The sequence below is a fragment of the Manacus candei genome, unplaced genomic scaffold (assembly GCF_025592945.1).
Source record: "Manacus candei isolate 608988 ecotype Guabito, Panama unplaced genomic scaffold, ASM2559294v1 h1tg000052l, whole genome shotgun sequence".
In the NCBI taxonomy this organism is placed as follows: Eukaryota; Metazoa; Chordata; class Aves; order Passeriformes; family Pipridae; genus Manacus; species Manacus candei.
Genome location: NW_026138100.1, coordinates 3,947,175 through 3,971,186, shown reverse-complemented (window position 1 = coordinate 3,971,186; position 24,012 = coordinate 3,947,175). Strand labels below are relative to the sequence as shown.

General features: G+C 40.2%; 1 protein-coding gene across 4 annotated transcripts in view; it reads right to left on the bottom strand.

Moving 5' to 3' along the window:
* RGS17 (regulator of G protein signaling 17) overlaps positions 1–20,240 on the bottom strand; it is a 72,919-nt gene extending 52,679 nt beyond the window's left edge. For 2 of the 4 annotated variants that reach the window (XM_051801700.1, XM_051801701.1), the window contains exon 1: positions 20,064–20,084. The gene's annotated coding sequence lies outside the window, so the exon portion shown is untranslated. Of the gene's footprint in view, positions 1–20,063 lie in introns of all 4 variants that reach the window. The other 2 variants (XM_051801699.1, XM_051801698.1) reach the window with 2 other exon arrangements.
* Between the last annotated feature and the right edge of the window lie 3,772 nt (positions 20,241–24,012).

The following is a 24,012-nucleotide window of genomic DNA, read 5'->3' as shown; positions in this document are numbered from 1 at the left end:
ATTGAACATATTTCATTTTGGATACAGTTAAAGTTTTGGGTTTTTTTTTTTTCCTCTTTTCTTTTTAGGACCAGAGGAATGAGAGACAAAGTTCTTAACACAGAATGGATAGCCCTTGCACTTTTTACTCCTATGAAGAAAGAGGGAATAATATAGGACAGAGATTTTTGATTTATTTGCTTGACAGTAAAGAAGCTTGACACCGAGAACTGAGATGTCAAATTTTTATAGAACAAGCAGAAGCAAAATTGCTATTTCTATCCAAACCCAAGTAATAGCTTGGATACACTGTGTCTCCTAAATGAGTCAGGATTACTCCTGGGCAAACGCAGAGGACAGTTTCGACTCCTTGCTCAAGAGGATGACATAGGCCATGATGCAGGAATTTGCAGATGTTCACCTTGTTCTTCTTTACTAAAGCAGTTCTGCCAGCTGTCTCAGCTTTTTCAGGTCCCTTTCTCTGTTCTTTTTCCTCCCTTGTTATCAGAGAGTGCTTATGCTTCAGCTGCAGAAATATCTACTGTAAAGCTCTTGTGACAGTTTATAGCCATTTGGCAAAAAGCAAGATGTTTTATGGTTTACACTTTATCTTGTCAGGAAACTGTGATTTGAGTCAGTGAGGTTCAGCAGCCATGTAGTTGTAATAGACTGACCTCAGATTTCAGGAATAATCTCAGTCTAGTTGCCTGATGTAGTATGCCTTTCTGGTACCTTAGCTCTCAAAGTCCATTAGTTCAAGTGAGTTTATGGAGGATAAGCTGCAGTCAAGACAATACTACTTTGGTCTTTAGCATCATGTCATATTCAGTCACCAGAATGATATGAAAGAGATTCAGAGTTTTCCAATCCATGCTAAATGGTATACAGTGCTCCTCACTCAAACTTTTCTTCAGTGAAAATTGGAATTTAATTGCCCACTTGCAGTTTACATGGGTTACTTCAGTATGCTTCCTTTGGGAAAGGTAGAAAAAAACCCCCAAGCCCCAATCCAGCAACATACCTCATATAGCATAGTTTCTTGAAAAGATGAATTTCTTTAAATTTGGAGTCACTAATCCATAACCTCCTAACTACCACTAACCCAGATGCAACCTAAACACTAGCGTCCTTCAGATACAGAGGGTATTTTTTATCAAATGGGGGTAATGAATTACTTTTTTGATGTGATGCTGAAGACAAATGAAAGGAAATCAGAAACTGCAATAGATGGAGAAATTGAAGTAATATATAAACAATTACTCATTCCTTAGACATGCTTGGCAAATTTTCCTGGTAAGAATCACTTTGGAAGATAATTTAATAGACAGAGAGTACAGGAAAACCAGTTTACTTCTAATGGCATTGCTATGGTGTAATGGGGCTGAGATGGCCATATTCAAGACAGATCCATTATTTGTTCTAGATTTACCATAAGTGACACTATGATATTTCCAAAATCAAGCCTGAAAGCCCATTAAAAACATTTTGTTGGCTTGACTCATAACAAAATGTAAGAATTGCTTTTTTGAGTCCTGCTGAATGGAGAAGCTTTCAGAACACTCAGACCAATGACCCCTAGCTTTTACAGCAAAGTACAAGGCAAACTTAGTGGTCTAGTGATATGCTTTTATCGCCCTTTCTCTTTTAATGACGTGTCCTTTTCCATCTAAGTTATTGCAACAATGGATAGAAATGTTGCTTCCCCATTTACTCATTTATTCCCATTTCTGTGCATTTGTGTCACTTCCATGAGAGACTTTAAAAATTTGGTCAGTCTGTTTCTTAGTCTTATACAAAGATACTTGCATGCTTTTTAACTGATGAAATAAGTTCTGAGCTCCAGGTGAAATCCTGATAATTAAAGTTTAATTTAGCATAAAAAACCCTCTCTCTTACTGCAATTTGGTTATAACAGTGTTCCCTGCTGTTGTATTCCCCTCACAGACCACATATATTTTTTATTTGATTTGTCTTTCAGTGTTCATTTTCACTCATATCCTAAAATTTGACAATATATAAGCAAGACGTTCCTTTCAAGAAAAAATACAAAACCAAACAACAGTACAGAGTTAATCTTTACATTAACTCATTAGAAAATCTAGCGATGGAGATGCAGACACTCTCTCAGTGTGTCCAAATTTACATAGAAGGCAGCGGAAAAATCTGCTATGATTCACATTTAGCACTCTCTCTATGACAGTTCACCACAACTGTAATAAATAGCTAACAAAGGAATTCCACTTGTGCCCAAGTCAGGCACCATATCAAACTGATCAGAGACAGTCAACAAACTGGAGAGGAAAGATGATCCAGTAGCTGAGGACTATCCTAAAAGTCTTTTACCTTTCAGTAGGAGTTAAAGACTAGAGGTTGTGAAATTATGTATTTCAAGTATTCATGTAAAACGTAATTTTTCCATTTCATGAAACATTTATATGACTTTAAAATCTTTCCACGTTTGATCTGACTCCAGACTTCTCACTTGTGCACAGGTGCACAGGTTGCATCAAGAGGAATGTAACTGTTAGCAGATAAAAAGCTAACAGGGGATGCATGACATGTAAGTACCTTTTCTGCTCATCATGAACTTAAACTTTGCTTTCTAAATCCAGGTGGAAGAATGAGTGAATGACTACTGGATGAGGAGAAAGGAATCTTTTCCTTTTGATTAGACAATCAAAAAGTCAAGCTCAGACTTGAGAAGAAGATTTTTAAGCATTAAGAGAGTCTTGCCTGGAATTACCAAAACTGCTTTACATTATTTGCTTCAGTCCCATAACCACTTTTAAAAAACAGCTTCTATCATAAATGACTCCTGCCATACTAATAATTTCATGGACTAGGGGAACAGTCTCTTAACTCTTCCATGGGTCTCTGGAACAGGGACTAACAGACAATTCAGAAATGCTAAGCGGAGTTTCCTAAATCCATCCACATTCTGCTTACATCAGCATAGGTCCTGACCCCAGGAAGCTATTTCCTTACAGTCTTGTTTGATGTTGCCGTAGCATTTGAAAGATTAAAAACAAATGGTCTCTTTACAGAAGGCAACAATTTCAAAATTGTCTGACACAACTCCCAGAAGAGCTCATTTGTGCCCTGACCAAAAGCCGTGTCAGATGAAATGGTTAGAAAAGGTCTGCCTTCAGTGGGCCCTGAATCCAGGTTTGGTGAGTACCTTCACCCGGGTGAAGTTAAAGGAGACTTGATTATAGTATAACTTCTTAGAAAACATAAAAGAGAAAGAAGTTTGGGATAATGGTTTAGGATAAACACAGAGCTACAGAACTTCTACGCAAGGATAAATACCTTTTAGGATATCCGGTTCTTTGAAGGGAACTTGGCAGGTGTTTGTTCTATGTAAGTTTGTTTACTGTAGGTTTAGTCTTTGCCTCAGGTAGGCGTCTAGACTGTGCTGGTTTTAATGTGCTTCTAATGACATTTTTCTATTTGTTTGAACAACAGTTGGTAAGTCGAATCACCTTTTTTAGCTTTTGATTCAGTTATTTGTTAAATGTTAGTCCTATTGCATATGATCATATGTTTTGTAAGATAACAAAAAATATTAAACAAAAACATAACTGCAAGTTATAAGTGGAGCCCAATAAAAACAGAACACCAGAAGAAAAAAAAATCACAGTTCACATGGGCAGTATTACCAAAATGAGGAAATGAGAAAGCCGGCCTGATGCTCCTTCTGCTTCTACTGTGCGCTGTAGGGACCATCGGGTTTCCCAAAGCTGTGCCTGCTCTGGGTGCAGAGGCTATGAACCATTTGTTTTTAGTTTTTTTTGTGGGGTTTGAGGGTGGGTGGGTGGGTGTATTTTGTAGGGGTTTTGTTGGGTTTGTTTTTATTTTCCTTCTTCTAGGAAGAGAACAGCCTTGTGTGAAGGACCTGGGCATCTGCAATACCTTGACAACATGAGACACCTCAGAATGAATTCCCAAAAGTAGCACCCCAAGTATTAGGCTCCTTGGTAACTTTAGTCAGATTCAGTTCAAGGCATCAGTTCTTTGACTCCTGCTTCCTGGTTGATGTGTTTCTACCGTATGGTAACACAAATCAAGTATGTTTTGTAGCAGAACACTAACTCCATAGAAACAAATGATTAGCTGTCAGGTGGATTAACTCTCTGAACTGATTCACTGTGGTCACTTAGGCAGGGAGAGAAGGGCAGGCAGTTCTGGCTTAGACTGGCATAAGACGCTGCACAAGTAGGAGAGAAGGACTGGTGACCAAGAGGGTGCTTTGCCCCTTTCCTTTCTGGGATTAAGAAATCTAGTCTGAACTGCAGAATGACTGAGATTTGCAGCCATGGCCCTCTCCTAGATTTAGGACCTTGAGTCATCCCTTTAAAAAACACACATTAAGGACTAGAATATGCTTGAAAAACGAGACAGTGGATGTGCTTTCTTGCTTTTATTCAATTTTGCGAAGATTAAATAATGTGGCTCCCATAGTCTTTAGTGCTTAGAACAGGGCAGAAATCAAGGTGTTCCTACTCCAAGGTGAACATTGTAATGGTGGGTACTTTGCTCTCACTCTGGCTAATTGCTCTTTAATTGTTTGATGGGACTTTGGGTAGGTTCTTTTGCAAAGCAGCATAGTGTGAATGGGAATAGTGGAGACTGTTTCTCCCCTTGAATATCTTCAGGACACAAAACTAGTGATTTGGGGAGACTTTTTGTGATGGGGAGGAGAAGGTCTTAATTCCCTCATCTTCACATGGGATGAATCCAGGTGTATCACATCTTGGCTGAAGCTGTCCCTCCTGTTTTATGTTATGAAAGAAAAATTTAGAAAATGGCAACAGTTTTGGTGAGGGTAGGAGGGATGAAAAAACCACAAAGCTTACTTCTGACCAGCCTCCTTCTCTGGCTGTGTTCTGGAATGACAGTTCATTTGTGTCTTGTGTTTTGTGATGAGCTCAGCCTTTTTAGAAAATGAGAAGCGCACACTCAGCGTGTCTTCTGGATCGAGCTCCTCTGGGATCTCTGGCAGAAAACATGTCCTGTTGAGAGCTGGTTGTGACCTAGTTAGCCAGAAGCAGTTCCAAGCATGAGTAATAGGCACTCAATGCACTTGACTGGGAAAATTTGGGTACCTAAAGGTGTGAGGGGAATGGGATATTGTGTATTCTTAGATACTCGTAGAGCACTGAAAGCCAGTTAAGTCCTGGGTCAAGTTACATACAGCAACTACTGTCATACCAGCTTGAGGAAAGAAGATAAACTCCTCCTTGCCTATCTCTATGCTAAGCCAGTTCTACCTATGCACAAATACCTAATCCTGGAAGGCTGCAGATAGGAAATGCATAAATTAAGTGAAATATTTTAACCACATTTTCTGTTTCTCTTCTAAAAACTATGTTTTCCTCAAGATGACAATTAGTCATCCCCCAAATTACAGAGTTCCTAGATTTGATCCCTGAATGTATATTCAGGCCTTACTGAAATGGCCATTTTCTCTTTACCAGAGGGCTGAAACCCAGGACACCAGTGGTGCCAATAAGTATGCTACTCTAATATTTATGAATCTTCCATAAACAGAATTGATGAAAATAATATTAGGGAATATTAACGAATAATATTAGGGAAATCTTGGATAGAAGAAAATTATTTTTAAAAACCCAAAACAATGACACTAAATTAGTTTTTAAATGCTAAGGGTACTGATCAGGATACAATGAAATTTCAAATTATCTCTAACAGCAATAAAATCTTTGGGAGACTTGCAGTTCACTCAACAGCACCTACCTCATTAGGACCTCGGTCTTGTAATAGAAAGCGTGCTGTGTATAAGAAAGGCCTCCAGTAGATTTGCCACATAAAGTAAATAGCATGAACTTTCATTGCTATCAGAAGTTGTCTGTCTTCTTTCTCTTCATGTGCAGATCTCCACACACAATGAAAGCACAGCTTTGGGAAAGCTGATCTTTTTTCTTTCCAAGATTGTTTGCTCTTCCTTTGCCAGAGGTGTTTTGCTTGTTTTGACCATGGTGTAGGATCAGAAAGGAATAGCAGGAACAGAAGCATTATCTAAGTTTTAGTTCTTATCTCCATTACCTCCAGATCACGGAAATTTTGTTGCATGGCACATAGTTTTGAGTGTTTCAGGAGGAAGTTCTCGTTGCAGATAGGAAAAGAAAACAACCTTGGTTTAGTGTGGTTTTGTTGTTGTTGTTCTGGTGTTGCCCATATACCATTATTTATTGCACACAGAAGAATTATTTTATTTCTTAACATTTTTTTTTAAAGCAGGACTTGTGTAATATCTTTCTCAATAATCAAGCTGAACAAACTTCTTGTAAGATTGAATTCCTCAAATGCTACAAACATCTTCTAATAATCAAAGGCTATTAGAAATCAGTTTTTATTTTAAAAAGCAACTATAATACATTTCTTCTGTTCTCCTCAGTCCCTCCTATAAAGTTCTTCAGGATCTCCTGCTCTGTTTTCTAGCTCTTTAATGGTGGATTCCTTTTTCCCATAACACATTCCCCTACTGCTTAACTCTACACTGGCACTCATGTCATCATTACTGTTGCTGGAATCTTCCCCTTTTCAGCCTCTCACTCATCAGTGAATGGCTTTCTTCTCCTTGATGAGGCACTGAAAATTTATATTCATTGGATAGAGAAAAAACATCTTTATCTCTTTTCCAAATTTTCCTCTCTGTTGTGTACCACAATGTTTAAAATCAGGTGCCAAGCTGTTAAACTCAACATTTACCATCAACTCCCCTCTTCTTCATTTATCATCTCAACTGTTATGAAATACTGTTCATTTTTCTAAAATCCCTCTTTTCTCTCCATTTTAGTAGCAAAAAGCCTCTCTCTGCCTCTGACTTTTACTTTTTCAATGTCCTGCTCTCCTATTCCATACTTCCAAGACTTTATCACTGTAGCCATTTAATCCACCTGTTCTTTACTAATTTCCCTTTTTCTTCACCAACTAGCATCCAGACTCATCACTCAGTACCCTTCATTGCTATCTACCATTACAATCTCACTGCCTATTATGCCTGTTTCTTGCCCTTTCACACTTTAAAGGTCCCCTTTAACATCTCTGTGTTCTCTCAGTCTGTGCTGGTTATTACTTCTGCTCTTGAGATTTGTTCCTTTACCTGGAAGATCTGGATAACCAATTCTGCAGTGTACACACTCTCTAAAACTGTCTATTAGACCATCCCTGTCAATAATTTAGTCTTCTTGCTCCCCAAGTTCAGCAGTTCTTGCCTCAGGATGTAAGCAAGGAAACAGCTGGTGAGCCAGGGGCAAAAAGCCCACAATGAAAAAAATGTGGCATAAAAAGTTCTTTATATCTTATGGAAAGGATGTATGGAAGGCAATGAAACAACACTTAGCATCTCAATAGAAGATTCATGCCACTTTGTGAATAGCATAAACTTCTGTTCTCTGTGGAGCTGACTCAAGCACTTCTTCCTTCGGGATTTTTTTTTTTAGTTTTGTGGAAAGAACTAGTGAGAATTAAATTGAACCACCTGCATATCTGGTCACAAAGTAAGATTTTGCACATTTTTCTGCTAGCGTGAATGCCTGTGTTCATGTTTATCATTTCACTGTGGGGAAATGTAGGAAGGAGTTCTGCCTTGCAATTACTGATTTGGACTAACATGTTTCCTCACTGGTGCAGACCTGTAGGCAAGTATTATGATACTTTCATGTAGAATATTTTTTATTACATCTTTTAGGATGAAGTAGCACCAAGCAGTCTAAGAAAGTATATGTCTACTCTTACTGACAGAAACCATCTCTAGCCACAGAGCCTCTATACCATTGTGGATCTATTTCTAACCTTCCCATTCTCATTAATATTCTGGTAAAAGTTATACATGCTTCTCAAAGACAATCTCTCCTAAATCTCTCACCTAAATAGCTTGGGGTTTAATGCAGAAACAAACAAATAAAAAAGGCAGTCTGCTGTATGAAAAGTACCCAACTTGGGTAAAATCATCTCAAAACTTCTGGAATTTTCTTATTGTGGCTTCACTCTAACTTACAGTTTTATTGCTATTGTGTCATGACCCATGACTTCTGGAGAAAGACTGATAAAGGTTAGAAATTCTTGCTAACAGTATTTCATCTAAATCCACACCTGAAATTTTCATTTTGGGGAGTTGCAGGTTAGAATCTTAGCAAGAATAAGCATATGCTGTAGAAACCTTCTGTCTATCTTTGAGAAGCTTTGCTTACAAGTGGAAAAAAACCAGAAGTCCCTGCCAGCTGTAAGCATGGTAAGTTCCCATGGCCAGTTCCCATCACTCTCCTGTGAACAAGATGACAAGATTTCTTGTGCCTGTGTGGTGTAACAACAGCAGCAGAGTCAGGGAGGCTCAGGCACTCATATCTGGGTGGGATGTGCAGTGCCTGATGGAGGACCATCCACCAGATACTCAAAAGATAAGTGCTTATCACTTGGGCAGCCAGGCCAACTCTGTGTTGTCCCCACATTTGTTGGGGGTGTCTGAGCTCCAGACTGGCCTTTAACAAATGGTGTGTGCGTACCTTCCACTTTGGGGTAGTGGCTGCTTCTGATCAGGGGACAGGGGTTTGGGCACAGCCAAATTTTGTTTCCTAGTGAAGTTCCTGTCCTGAGATAGTGCTATTTCTCATAGTGTATAGTAACATGTAGGATGATAACAAGTGGAATAAAGGATATGGCATGGTTATTGTCAGTTCAAACCTCTTCTTGGGTCTAAAGACAACTTTTTAGATGTGAATGCAAACCTCTCCTAAAGTAGGTTAAGTGTCCTAAAGACATTCAAGTCTGCAAGTGGGTCAACACAACAGAACTAAGTCTAAGAACAATCATCAACAATCACCAATACATCCTAGTGGCCTGGACTCTTCATTTCCTTGACAAATGTTTAATTTTCACTTGTGATTTGACTTTTCTTTAGAAGGTGAGTCATCCAACAACAAATCAAAATTATGACATTTTTGTTTGCCCTGTGCAATCTCATGTAGGTGAACCAATGCATTTGCAACACAGTTGTTATTGCAGAAGCCCTTCTCTTCTAGACTACTATATGTCTAGATTAATATTTTACATGTTTATTCAGTCCTACAAGATACCAAGATTGAGAAGCACTTATAAATAACATATAGAAGAGTTTCCTAAGAGTCATTTTGTCTGAAAAGAGAAATTATACTCATACTGAAGCTTTCCTGTATCCAAATCAACATGGAAATGTATTTTGATGATGGAGAACAAACAAAAAAAAAAGATTCTTTAGGCTCCCTCAAAGTTTATGGTGAATCATTTCTTACACATACAATCTCATGTGTTTTGCTGCCACTGTGCACGGCGAGGATCGTACCGCATCACAGCACTGAAATTCAAGGAGCACATTTCGAAGATTTCTTCAGGTATTAGGTACTCCTTGAATACTCCTTAGCAAGGGATCCCCTTTAGGTAAACAGGAGTGAGAGAATGCTCATGGAGTAATCACACAGCCTACTGCATTCATACTCCAGGGAGCTCAACAGATGAAGGGAAAAGGCTGGAGGAGGGATTCTGTGGTTGGGAGTAGTGCTGTTGTCATGACATTTGAGCCGCCTTGTTTCACAAGATACAGATTTTGCATTCTGAGTGTTCTCTTCATCTTCTGATGTCCATTTGATCTAAAGAGCAATTCTGAGACAAATATTTAAAGGGGAGAGAGATGAGTATGCCAGGTGGACAAATGAAAGGGAGGGAGAACAATTTAATATGGATGATTGCACAAGAGCAAATGGAGAATAAGCTGTCTTTGAATGAATGTGGCTGGAAATGAGAAAAGGGTTTTCAACAGGAGCTCTGGAACAGCCTCTGGGTAAGAACTAATGTAAAAGAAACCCCAAAACAAAAAAATACCCAAAACAAAAACCAAACCAACTAACCAATCAACCAAACCAAAACATAAAAAAAACCAAAACAAAAGAACTTCCTGCTTTTAATATCAACTTGATCCAAAGAAGGAAGTAAAGGTAAGAATTGGTTGATAGAAATAGACAGAGTTTGGGATTCAATTAAGCAGGGTGTTCCCCCCAGCCTATGTTCCTATTTTCCAGTGTTCTTAAAACTGCTACTAAGGTACCTGCTGGAATTGGCCATACTAATGAATAGCAGTTTAATCCAGAGCACTGCTGAGCCCACACTGCCTGCCTGGTTCAATAGCGTTGATTTGCTTGGCACTCTGGATACACTCTGTACATTAGAGGACAGGACTGTACCACAATTTAAAACAGTCTCTCACCTAAATAGCTCAGGGTTTAATGCAGAAACAAACAAATAAAAAAGGCAGTCTCCTGTATGAAAAGTACCCAACTTGGGTAAAACATAAAATACTGTTTTAGATGATTTAGTACCTCACGGAATACAGTATAGTCAAAATCAAGGTGTCTTTGGCATTCAGTCCTTTGTTGCCTGTGATCTCACTGGCCAGCAGAACAGTTTCTACTTAGCAGAGCCTAAATAGAGCCTTGCAATCACATTTGAAATGTGACTGATGGCTAGCATTGCGTGTAAGAATAGCTGCTGTCATAGAAGTCCATTCAATTTAATGGAAAAATGTCTGACACATTAATAGCAATTCAATTATTTGGAGTCTTAAAACCCCTATGAACCTTAAACCAACTGTCTCCCATCTGCAGCTGGATCTGCAATAAATTACACTTTCAGATAAATTTAGTCTTCTTACATTAAAGCTGTTTTGGACCATGTTTTCTTGAATTCAAGGAGACCTTTCCTCCATCTTTTAAGGGACACACAGTAACTTCTTTTCATTACGAAATAAACTACATTGCATTTACTTGGGCCATCAGCATACTTCACAGTGAATTTACTGGAGGAGCTGACTGGTGGCAACTTATGCCACAACCCACATATATGTTCTCTCACTGTTGTTTTAAAGAACTGATGAGCTGAATGTGGGGAGATATATGCAGAAGGTATCATGCTACTTGCTATATGCTTCCATTCTCTCCTTTTAATTTGTTTTTTAAATGTAGGGCTACATTGCTCAACCATCAAATCTCATGCTTTTGCAGACTTTTGCTTACTGAGGATTTTTTTTTCTAACATGGCCCTAACTAATATTTTTATATTGATATTCAGGTTACATATTCAAAGGAGCAGTGTAATTACATTGGAGATGTTTTACTCAGGTAATATTCAAATGAGTAAGAATATTTGATCAAAAAGATTGACTTCTGACTAAACTCCAAATTCCCATTTTTGTCCTGGAGATTTTTTGCATCTGGAGATTTTCTGGATCTTATGCTCTCTCTGATGTTTTATATTGAGCATTACTTTGGTAAAAGGGAAGCTGTCACTTGAAATAGGAGACAAGAATGTTAATTTTGACCCTTGAAATCAACAAGAATTTTTCCCTGCATATTTAATTTCTGCATCTGCCACTATTTTACTGTGCGATCTTGTAATAATTTAATTGATATGTATCTGTATTTCTTTTCTGTGAAATAGCAGTGCTGTTTTCTCAACATGCAAAGGTGATGTGGTTGTTTGAAAAGTGAGCTTGTAGAAAAGACAGCATGATGGGACAATTATCTCAAAGCCCTTACTAGGTCTATATGCCAAAAATCTGGAAGGACTGGAACAGCCTTTTCATAATGTGTTATTTATTTGTTCTCAGTGCTTTCTAAATTGTTAGATTCTCAGGATGATAATAATAATATGAAGAGTAGTCCCCTCCTTTATTATTGTTTTGAACAATTGTATTCTCTACTTGCTTAAAAGTTCCTGAAATGTCACATTGCATAAAACCAGGTCACAGTGTTTGTCACAGCATTATATGCCTGACCAAGAAAAATGCTCAGCAGAAGTCATACAAGGTTTACAATTTTCCTGTTACCTCGTGCACATTCAGATATAAGCCACTCACCTTTCCTAAACTTTACACTTTCTTTATGAATGTACTTGGACAATTCTCTCTCCTGTTCTGTATGAAAGAAATAAATGCTGAACACAAATCATAACCACCTCAACCCAGAGATTTGACAGAATATTATTAGTAAGAAACATATGGAGGACTTGAATGAACTTGATATAATTAAAGCCATTTGATATGAGTTACGCTACATATAATTTTTAAAGCTATATATTTTTGAGATCAGTATCAGAATGTTAAATTAATATTTTATATAAGATTGCCAATTTGATAGTATTGTCAATATAAATATGTTGACTTCTGTTAGTACACAAAACATTGGGCTTGTAGAATAAACACGATTGTTATCAACATGATAAATATTAAATGTATTAAAACCTGATAAATCTTGGTCTGAAATTAAAAATGAGGAATAATTATTAAGCAGGTGTGTTACTAGATCCTTCAGGAAAATGTTTATTTATACAACTTGACAACCTTCCTCTCTGCTGTGAACAAAAGAGAAGGAACCATAAAAATTAATAGTGTTATTATTTGTGGTAGGTGAATATCAAAGGAACAACACAAGCTAACACAGACTTAAGATGATCTGGACCCATTGTTGAGTAAATCACAGCAATAAGGAATTTACTTCGGCTAATATCATATGCCTAAGAAGAATGAATGCAGGCCAAAGGCAAAAGCCTTCCTGAAGAGATGTGATGTGCCTGTACTGGAAAGCTAAACAATTCCAGGGCTTGTTCTCTGGCCCTGAGGCTAAATAACCAATTCAGTTACATTCATACAATTAGATTGACCTGCTTTGGGTAACAGAACAGTCTCGTATCAGCATTTTATTGGTAATGATCCCCAGAATGTGATAACTTTCCAGTCAGCTTTGGGACCATTCTAACAATTCAGTAAAAAAACGATCAAGTTCTGGTGCACAAACTCGGGCTTCTGTTAGTTTGCAGAGACATAACATGCGACTTTTAACAAAAACTGAGAGTCATGGCAACTAGAAGAAATACTCAGTGCAATCCTGTACCCACAAGAGTTGTGCTACCTTGCCTTCATAAAGCCGAAATCTTAGACAGGTGAAAGCCATGTTACTTCTGTATTTTTCATTAAAACAACAGTTGTGATGTCCTCAGATTAAGACGGTTATTCATCAATTAAAGAAGGTTTACAAAGAGCTAAGAGAGTGGTTGAAACAGCATGGGACACATTTCATGGTAAATGCCCTCAGGAGCTATTTATATTAAAAATAGAAAAAAATTCAGGAGTGTATTTCTCAGTTTCAGAGTAGTCTATAATGCAAGATGACACACAGACAGTAGAGGTAAAATATTGTAATTCTCTTGCACAGGGCTCAGTGCTGCTTTAACTAGATTTTTCAAGTGTCCAGCCTTTGTCAGATATCTCTATCCTAGATTGCAATGAGCAGTGGAGGCATCGGCTTTGAGACTTTGCATACGGGATGGTCCTCTGGAAGGAGAGCTCAGGACAAATCCAATAAATAGTCATATTTCTGTATACTGAATCACTGACCAATGCACAGTGCTACAGGAGCTATCATCTCAAAGCTGCCACATTCATAACTTCACAGTTTATGAAGTAGCTGCATTCACTGGGTAGAGGTATTCCCTCTATCCTTTTCAAGATTCTCACCACACAAGTACTTAATTTTTTTTGCGGTTGCTCTATGACTTAATTTTACATATCAAATAATCAAAGAATTTGAAAACATCCTTGTCTATTTCGGTCAGCACAGTGCTTACCATACCACTGAGACTTGAATTATTAATATCATCTGAGTTTTTTACATTGTGAGGGTCACTAATTACTTAAAAAATATTTGGACAAATATAATGCCTATAATAGCGAAAATAATGCTACACATTAGACTCCAGTTACTAGATTATCAGATATATCAAACTGTATCAATTAGATTACCAGACCTTTATATGACAACTGCATTACAAAAACCTAGTATATTTTTAAACCATTCTATGTGAATGATAAAAAAATAACTTCTACATGTCACTCCTCTCTTCCCAAACCCATCTTAAAAGCTAGGAACTATCTGATTAATATTTTAGAACTTTGTAGTTTCTGAGGATAATAAGACTTGGAAATAAAAGTACCTTTTGGACACTGAGTAATTAGGATGACCCTTCCAACCTACATTCATTAAAACAAGGTTACTTGTGAAGTTCTTATATAGGAAGTTATTACTCGCTGTTCCCCATTTTCGTATTATGCAAATCATTGACAGAGCAGCATCTACACCACCCAAAGGTCTGGTGCAATGTGAGTATCCAAAAGCATGTGCTGTCTGCAGTGCTGTCAGAGTAAGGTGGATTTGATAAGAAATTCCTTATTTCAGAAGGTTGCTTTCATTACATAAATGACAAACAGTAACGATGGTACTAAAAATTTCCTATACATTTCTTCACTATGAGGCTAGTGAGGCACTGGAATGAGTTGCCAGAGAAAGTGGGGATGCCCCATCCCTGGAAGTGTTCAAGGTCAGGTTGGATGGGGCTTTGAGCAACCTGGTCTAGTGGAATGTGTCCCCATCTGTGGCAAGGGGGTTGCAACTAAATTATATGTAGGGTCCCTTCCAGCCCAAACCATTCCATGATTGCCCTCTAATTTAAGCTCCTATGAGACCAGCACATATACAGTGACACTAAGTGGCCAGTGGTACTGTAAGAAATCTAAGGCATTCCATCCTTGCCATGGCTGAGATGTGCCTAGGAACATTGCCTCTTGGGGTGCTCAGTGTTTCGAGATCTCTCTCTTGAAAGTTGTTTGGACTACAGCATCAGAGAATCACAGAATCGTGGAACAGTTTGGGTTGGAATGGACCTATAATCTAGTTCCAACCCGCCTGACAGGTTGCTCAAAGCCCCATCCAACCTGTTTTATGCTGCTGTTGAGAGCAGCATAAAAGTGCTGTGCTAAGGATACCACGACAGCCTTCACCCATGCTTCCTGGGGTTTAACTGCTTTCTCTAATAGGATTATTTTACTGTAACTGACATGAGTTGCTGATAAATTAAGACATTGTTACAGTATACCACAGCACAGCAAAACTGCCCAAATCATATTCAACCTTCCTAAAACAAAATAAGACCGAGTCTTGCTTAGACTTGCACTTAGCTAAAATTACAGAGCAAGGTGGCATAATCAATTGACTTTACATCAGGGAGCTGAGACAGTGTGACTGTCTCCTTTTAAAGACAGCGTTACTCTGATATACTTTCTACCAGTCCGTATGTACAGAGTTGGGCTATATAGTGGTCTAGCTTGTAATGTCTCCCATATTTCATCAAGCACAGAGCTGGCATTACTGGAGAGAGCGGCCAAACTGATTTAAATGAAGCTGCTTCGGTAGCAGAAGGTACATAGCTGTGTTAATGCATCACTCTCTAATTTACCCCTTTCTTACTGAAGAACCTAGACTATATATCACTCGCTATTTTAGTATGGAGAAAGATTATGCAGCGCAGGTGTAGTGTTTAAGATGTGTGAGTGTCTTTAATGTTTGGCTGTAGGATTTAAGATTTTATTAAGTTTTCTTTCTGTTCTATCTCCCTACCTGTAATTCTCCACATACATTCTACCTAGAAATTTTCTGATTTCTTAGAACTTACAGGCATCTGCTTATAAAGTAAATAATGTATGAAAATTTTGGTTCTATGAAAGGTTAGAAGCACTTAGTTTATATTTTATAAACAAGGAACTTAAAGACAAAGTTATCATTCAAAATTTTTATGAAGATATGATAGAATCAATATTAAATTGAATACAATACTTTTATTTAAGCACAGATTCACTAATATACCAGAACAACACAAATTATTAAAAGCACAGAAGTCATTTAAATTGAGTTTACATCTATTTTGCATCACTGGAGCAGTGCAAAGCAGATAAAGCATACCAGGGAATCAAGCCCTTACTTTGGTTTGGTTGAGGCACAGGTTACACGGTGGCTGAGCAGATGCCAAATTCATCTGTTTGTGTGCTTTAAGCATTCCCCCAGGTTCCTGCCACAGTTACACTGCTTGGCTGCTTCCTTTGTGCACGCTAGAGACAGCAGCAATGCCAAGGGACAGCTTTTGAGAACAAACACCCAACTTCAACTTGAGACACAGAATATTTGCAGAAAAGATTTCTCTGAAATGGTTAACTTTCTGGATAATTGAAGTGAGATGTGCATGCAGCTCCCTATGTCAGACCCACTGTAACCAAGATGTGCAGAGGTGCCAAGCAGAAGGGCTGGGCTCCTTTGGAGGGTGCAGTAGACTCCCAGGAGTCAGCAGCAAAGCTATTCACACAGTTCTATTTACAGTCTGTATAGCCACAGCCATTAGCTATAACCATGAATAGATAAACTTAATTACAACTTAATCTATTAATTTGTTTTTACACCCTATGCGCAAGCTTTTAATTAATTAACAGTATGAAAAGTTTGATTACATTATTTCATTATTAAGACTACTTAGAACAAAAAGTATGTCAACAGAAATGCTGAATTTCTTAAAGGATTTAATTTTTAACTCATTTTAGCTCAAGCCAATTAGCACATGAATTTTATGTTCTTAGAAACCTCATCCTGTATACACAGAATAAGCTCTACAAGTATGGTAGGGAAACATTTTTCATTAAAAAAGCTGAAACCTAGGTGCAAATGCAAAACAAATCCCTGACATCATGAAGACATGATCAGGAGGGTGCTAACAGAACTGTGATAAACATCTCTGTGAAAGCTAATATCATTTCACTTAGAACACTTCTGGCGTATTCATAAGAATCTCCATATGTTTCATACTTAAAGGCATGCATATAAAGCATATAAGTAAGAAAGTGCTATTTAAAGGTACTAGGATTGTAAAATTCATTTAAGATAATGTATTTTTAGTGTATATACCACATATACCATATATACCATATATATATATATATATACATAGTTCGCCATATATATATATTCACACACACATATATACCACTTAAAAAGTGGAAAATCATTCTCACATTTAGTTTGAGACCGCCTAAGTCCGAAATTGGCTGACATTCCTCCTACCCTGTCCCCATAACAGTACCACTCAGCCTCTTCTTTTAGTCTTTCGGGAGATGAGGATTAATGCATCTGAGGTTTCCAGCATTTTATTTTTTGTGAAGAATTTCACAACTTGTGGGTTTCTACCCTTCTCCACTTAATCACGTTCTGCTGTGGATTGTATTGCTCCAGGTTGCGTCTGCTGCTGATTTCAAACTGTGAGAACTTCTGGATCTTTGGGTTCGGGTTATGCTTTTGTAGTTCTCTAGTCTGTTACCCCTCTATTATTCTTGTGAGGAAACCAATGTGGGGCTACCAGTAAGATCAGGGAAGTTTTCTGCAATGTTGGTCTGATTAATACCTCTTCAAGCAGGATTGGAATTCAGGAGTACTCATGGGGAGAAGATCTTACAAAGCAGTTAGATTTTATGGGACATTTAAACTTTACTTTTGAAACTATACATGTTCAACATGCACATCCTTATAACGAACATTACACAAAAAAATTAGAAGTGATGTTAATTCAAATGTACAGAGTTCATAGCTATATGTCCCTTGACTTATAGCTTGCATGTGGTATACTTATTAAAAAAGAAGAATTGCAGTTAAGAATAAAACAGTTCATCTATTTTTCAAGGTAGGTAGAAAACTGGATTGAAATAGGGAATTTTTCACCAAGCTGTCAGTCAGATTTCAATTCAAATCAATAGTGCAGGGAGTTATTTTTCAGCAGACAGCTTTTCAGTAGCCTTCTTGAAATGAGTTCATGGGTTCAGGGTAATTCTTTGTGCATAAGTGTCCATGTTGCATAACAAAAAAAAGAATGACTATTCTTATCTGTAGATTTCAACATAAGGACCCAGGGCTGAATATAGGTTTACATCCCTAGGCAGACCTCTCAACTTGGTGTTAGGTAAAATGAAGGGACTAGATCTGTCAGTGCTGTGCCTGCTCTGGTGTGAGAGGACACTCCTAGCACCTTATACAGAGTACGTACTGCTTGTCACATACAAAAGCTAAGGCAGCAGGTTCTTGAAAAGAATATCTGAAAGAGCATACCAGGAAAAGATCATTGTATGCAAATCCTGTTTCTTACGTTTTTCTCCCTTCAGCAACTGCTAATGACTGTAGTCAGAGCCAGGATATTGGACTAGATGTTCAACTCACTATAGCAATTTATTTGATCGCATGCTTTTAATCAAATTATGTTCTTATTTTGGCTACTTAAAAGGACCTGAGGACCTGATGGAGAAAGGCATTTGAATGCTTTAATGCTCACATTATTTCAGGGAGGCAAGTACTTGTGCGTATCACAGCATTCACGTCTCAGGCCATAAACTTACTGGGGTGGGGCTCATGTATCTTTTATTAGGACTTCACTTTTTCTGGGTATGAACTCAAATAAAAATACGTATTTGATAACAGTGTGCAACACTGTTTCTCTACAAAGGTTAAATAGTTTGTTTGGCTAAATGGCTTGTGCTACAGGAAAATTCTCCAGTAATTTATGTAAGAATGATGAGACTAGCATTCACTGGTATGATAAAGAATCTACTTCTATTATAGAACTCCCCACAATTGCAATGCACGAATATTACATTTGTAGAAAGTTATTTTTCACCTGTTACCAGGATTGCCAGACAATATGTAACTTACATTTACCTAGCAGGGTATTTCAGATTTCATCCATTTTGCAAAACCATCTGTCTGCAAACCTATGACACACGTTGGTGAAAATCCAGACACAGAAACGAAGAAACCAAATACTGACAACCATACATTTTACCTCTGCCCTATCGGTTCTAAGCCCTGACAGCGCGAGTAAGGTTTCCTTCTAAACCAACGAGAGGAGGTAGCGATGAATTGGTTGACAGCCGAGTAAGGGAGACAACCTCGGCTTTCTTAATTGCGGGCGGTTTCACCCCGAGGAGAGGCGCAGACCCGCAGGAGCAGCACAAGGCGGGTCTCGGGCGCTGGGCAGTGGTACCGCATCTCCCGCCGCACCGGGAGCCGCGGTAGCGGGTGTTTCCCCGGGCAGCGCAGGGAAGCCCCGCGCCGCTCGGGGCCGTGTGGCCGCACCCGCGCTGTCCCGCGCTGCTCGGCGCCGGGGTACCGGGAGCGTTCCCTGCCCCGCCGGCCGCGCCCGGCCACCTGCTCCTCCTGGGGCCCCCCGCCCGCCTCCCGCGACATATGCAAGGGAGGGGCGGGAAGGAGGCCAGGGCAGAGGGATGGCGGTGCCGCAGGGTTCGGCGGGCGGGGGAGGCTGGGTGCCGCCCGGCGCCGCGCAGGGCGGCGCGGCCGATGCCCGCGGGGGCCCCCCGGCCCCCGTCCGGCCCGGCCCGGGGGAGCAGCCGAGAACGGGGGCCGGCGGAGGGAGGGATGGGAAAGCAACTCCTGATCTTAAAGCAACGACTCGCTTGTTCACTCTCACCTTCCGCCGGTTCCTCGGATTGAAATACAACAACGACGATAATAATAATAATTAAACCGCCTCCCTCCGTGCCAAGCAGACCCACGTTATAAGGAGGGGAAGGTCAAGAGGAAAGGCAGCAGGAGCGCTGCCTCGCCTCCGAGCTGGCGGCTGTCACACCGCCCGCCCGTGCCCCCGGCTTCCCCGGGGGCGGCCCAGTCCCTCCCCGGGGTGGGCAGCATCGCCCGGCGCGGCGAATGCCCCGCGGCATCGCCCGGCGGAGCCGCGGCACCCCCAACGCAAACCGTGGCGCGGCGGAGATAGGAGGCGCGGGCAGAGCCCAGCGGTACCTCTCCCCACCCCTTTGTGCATCGCGGGCAGGACACACACACTCACACCCCACCTTGCAGTCTCGGCGCCGCAACCGCCCCTTGTTACACACGCATGCTGACACGAAGCCAGTCCCCCTGCTAAATGCATTTTCTGTTGAACTCCACCGTCATCCATCCATCCATCCATCCGTCCATCCATCCATCCATCCATGCATCCATCCATCCATCCTCTCGCCTACCCCTTTTCTCTTCCCCTCCCCCTCCACCCCCGGTCGATATAGTTTTTTCCCCACATACACACCCTTAGCATCACTATAAAGCAGACATTTTGATGCCGTTTATCACGGTACAGGCTGAAATAAGCGCGGAGCGCCTTACCCACCCCCGCCTGGCTGCGTGCAGTTGGCGCTGAGCGATCCCGGGAAGGACTAGTGCGGCTCGTCCCTAGCGCAGCTGGTTCGCTGCCATCCGCCCAACTTCAGCACCCAGCCGGCGGGGAGAGGGAGGGAGGCGGCGGCAGGCAGGCGGGCAGGCAGCAGGCAGGGAGGGAGGAAGGGAGGGAGGGAGGGAGGGAGGGAGGGAGGGAGAGGGAAGGCGGGAGGGTGCGAGGAGCGGCGCGGAGGCAGGAGCAGGAGCCCCCGCACATGCGCCCTGCCAGCGGCGGCGGAGCCCGGCGGCGGCGGGAGTTCCCCCGCTCGGCCCCGGCGGGGGAGGCACGGCCCGCCCCGGCTCGGCACCGGCGCTCGCTCGCTCGCTCTCCTGCCCGCCCCGAGGATGCTCGGCCGGGCTTTACCGCAGTTCGCAGCGAATAGCAATAGCGAGCGAGACTTCCCCGGCAGTCACGGGCGGGGGGTCTCCGGCGGCGGTGGGGCCGGGGCGCGCCGGCCGGCGGAGCGGCAGCATCCGCGCTCCTGGGCTGGGAGTTCGAGACGGCGGGAGCCATACGCCGCGGTGGTAAGAAGTGAAAGGCTAGCGGTGCTGGGCTCCTGCCTTGTTTTAATTCTGGTCCCCACATCGATATATCCAAATGGATTAAAAAAAAAAAAAAAGTGTATGAACCAGTATCCAACTCTTCATTCTCCTCGTGCAGCCGAGGGAGAGGCAGAGATTTAGTGGCCAAGTAACTTTTTAATGTTGGGCACCTAAAGCACGATACCTAGGTGAAGAACCAGCGTGCATCTGCACGGATCTGTTGGTGGCTACTGTGAGAATCAAGATCAGGATGCTCTGAAAATCTGGCTCTGAATCCTGAATCCCTCCAAGTCTTGCCAGTTAGGTTTTCCCATCTTTTCAGACTCCAGTTGCCAAATTTTGGCTCAATAGTGAATGTTATTTAGCTTCCCTACTGCAACTTAAAAATCTGGAGCCTGATATGCCTCAAGGCAACAGCATTGGAAAAATACATATTTGGCATCTGGATCCTGTCAAATCATGCCATGAATCCAGAAATGTTAATGTCTCAAGAGAGAACACATTACTGCATTTACCACTCCACTAAAACAGACTGGCAAGATGGTACAAAAAGGCACAAGGTTGAATTAAGGTGGTCCTGTGGCTTGCCAACAATCAGTATTCTCTTTGAAGAAGTGGTCAACACACCTGTGTATCCCACCTGGTGCCCAACGTGGACTGTTACAAAAACTAAAGCCAGAATCACACATATGGCTTGGGCTGAAATTAAAACGATTGAAAGCAACCTAGAAGGGCTATCTTGCATGAGAGCTGTAAGACCATAGGCACATCAAAACAATCCCAGCTCCTGGGAGTTTTTATTCAAAATTTAATTCAACAGCACAGCAGTAGCAGCCATTATTGTGTGGCTTTTTGTCTTCTGGGATAGAAGCTTCCAATTCTGAATCACAAGGACCAAAGTCAGTGTTACCTCCCTGAAAGTCTCTCCTCATAAAACCATGACTTTTCTTTTCTTCTTATCTTGATCCTTCTGGAGAGTCTGACAACTGAAAGACACAATTCTACTTGATACCAAAGGTTATTGGCATGGCAATTTGGAAGTCTTTGTGGAAATCTAGCTTACGTTTCCAATTCTTAGAAATAGTACTCAAAGGAGTATGATAAAAGATAAAATGTGTCTGTGAAGCATTAACAGTGTTTTTATTTGTTAATTGCAATGCTTCAAATATTACTTGGGTATCTTTCTACTGCTTTAAAAAGCACCAGTTCTATTCTAAGGCCCCAGTTAGGAAAAGCCTCCATACTTAGGAAATAATCTTAAGACTTGTTTAACTTTAAGCTCATATGTTGAAGTATATTGACTTCATACTGAAGACTGTGAGCCTTCGTACCTGCTTTATATTAGGAAGACAGTTTTAGTCTGACAAAAGCTATGAAACAAATAAAAGCAAATGTCTTCTACAGATTGAGTAGCTACACAGAGAGTATATGCAGATGTTCAGCCTAAAAGGGAGAATAAGTAATGGGTAGGATTGAAAGAAAATAATTTTATCCATATATCAGAAAAAACCAAAATTTTATAAGTTTGAAAATGCTATGCTTAAAATGCTTACATTAATAAAATTCTTCAGCTTTTTATGACTTCGTTAATATTTCCCACAGCTCTGAGCAAGCCCAGCCATTCCTATTTACCATAGTTTCCTACACTGAAGTCATTACTTGTTGTTGCTTGAACTCCTGTTTATAAATCCACTTCCTTTCAATAGCTGTTCAGCTGCTCTGTTCTGGCTGCTGCCTAATCCTTGTGCCTATTTTAGAGCCCTGCAAGTGCTTTCAATGGCTTTTTCTTCCAGGCCTTTCTATCCTCTCTCCCAGGTTTATGTGTCTTGTTCCATGCTTCTTTGCATTTCTTAACCCAAATGGTTTCCTTATTACCATGCATTAATTGTTTATTTTTTATTAAAGCCTGTTGTCATTGTTTTTCCAATGAATTGTCACTGTCTATTGATAAAAGATGTATTATAAAAAGGCTTGTGAAAATCTAGAACACCATGTACGTGAGAAGGTACAAAGAGTCCATATAAATCTAATGAAATCATTTTACTTCAACATTGTGATCTTAAATGTCTGGGTTCCTATTGAATTTAATGGACATGAAATTAGGTTCCTTATTTTCCAGTATTAAGTCTGCATAATTGTTAGTCGACTGTATAATTTCAGTCAACTTCATACTCTGCCTATAGAAATCAAGGCCTTTAAAACTTGTCATGGTCATGAACTCTTCAACATTACAGTTGGTTAATAGTATTCTCTGCCTATCTTCAACATAAGTCAAAGGCTATATTTAAAAGAAATCAATAGCTAAAGACGTAATATCGATCAGAAACTCATGATCTTTTGTGTTGCGCCAGCATGGCTTCAATGTGATACAAAATGAAACATTTAAAATGTGTTTGAAACACAGATCACATACATATATTTTCTCTGTAAGCAGCAATATTGTAACACTTTAAAGGAACTTGCATTTGTAGTGTCAACTAGGATATGGTCATAAAAATGTGCCACAGTTACAGAGATGACTGTATATTGAAAATCTGCTTCGTGCAAAATACTGATTTGAATCTTTCTTAGCTATATCTGTGCAATACCATGGTTCTTTTATTTTACAGTCATGACCTTTTATAACTACCAGAGTGTCTAATGTTATTTGACACTATTAAGAAGGATTTAAAGAATTAAATAGACTTTTCTATGCTGCTATACAGAAAACCATAAAAATTTAAAAAGCCTTGAACAACCACTAACACCCCCAACTCTTTTTCTTTGTCCCAGAACAAATGAGTTGAAGAAGCAATCATCTTAGTTAGCTGTTTGGATGAAAAGCTGTCTTGCAAAATATGAATAGAGCTACAGCATCTCCGTGTTAGAGACATTCGGTTTTGCAGTAGCAGCAAATCAAACAAACACAGAGTTTATTTCTGAGAGTCCATTTTCAGATTTCCCCAAGTGACATTTATAATTTGGCTTGTTTACATGCAGAAACAAAGGCTTCAGAAGTCCCCTTATTAAAGAACTGCTCTTTACAGATGGCAGTGCTCTTGTAGCTTACTCAGAGCAAGACCCAGAGATAATGACATCTTGTTTTGCAGCTGTTTCTGTTAACTTTGGCTGAGCAATCAGTGTTTCAAAGGCTACAGCCACCAAAACCCAAACGTCTGTTGACTCAGAAGAAAAATGTCACTGCCACTAAACTGGCAAAACCAAACTGAACTATAGCTCTGGTGCTTGAGATAGCTTCCCATGGGCTTGAGCTGCCCTGATGGTCTCTTGATCCTAGCTCAGTAGGAAATTATCATTTTACCATTTCGCCAAATATGTTCTTCCATCACAAGCTAGACAAAGATTCCTAGCACTA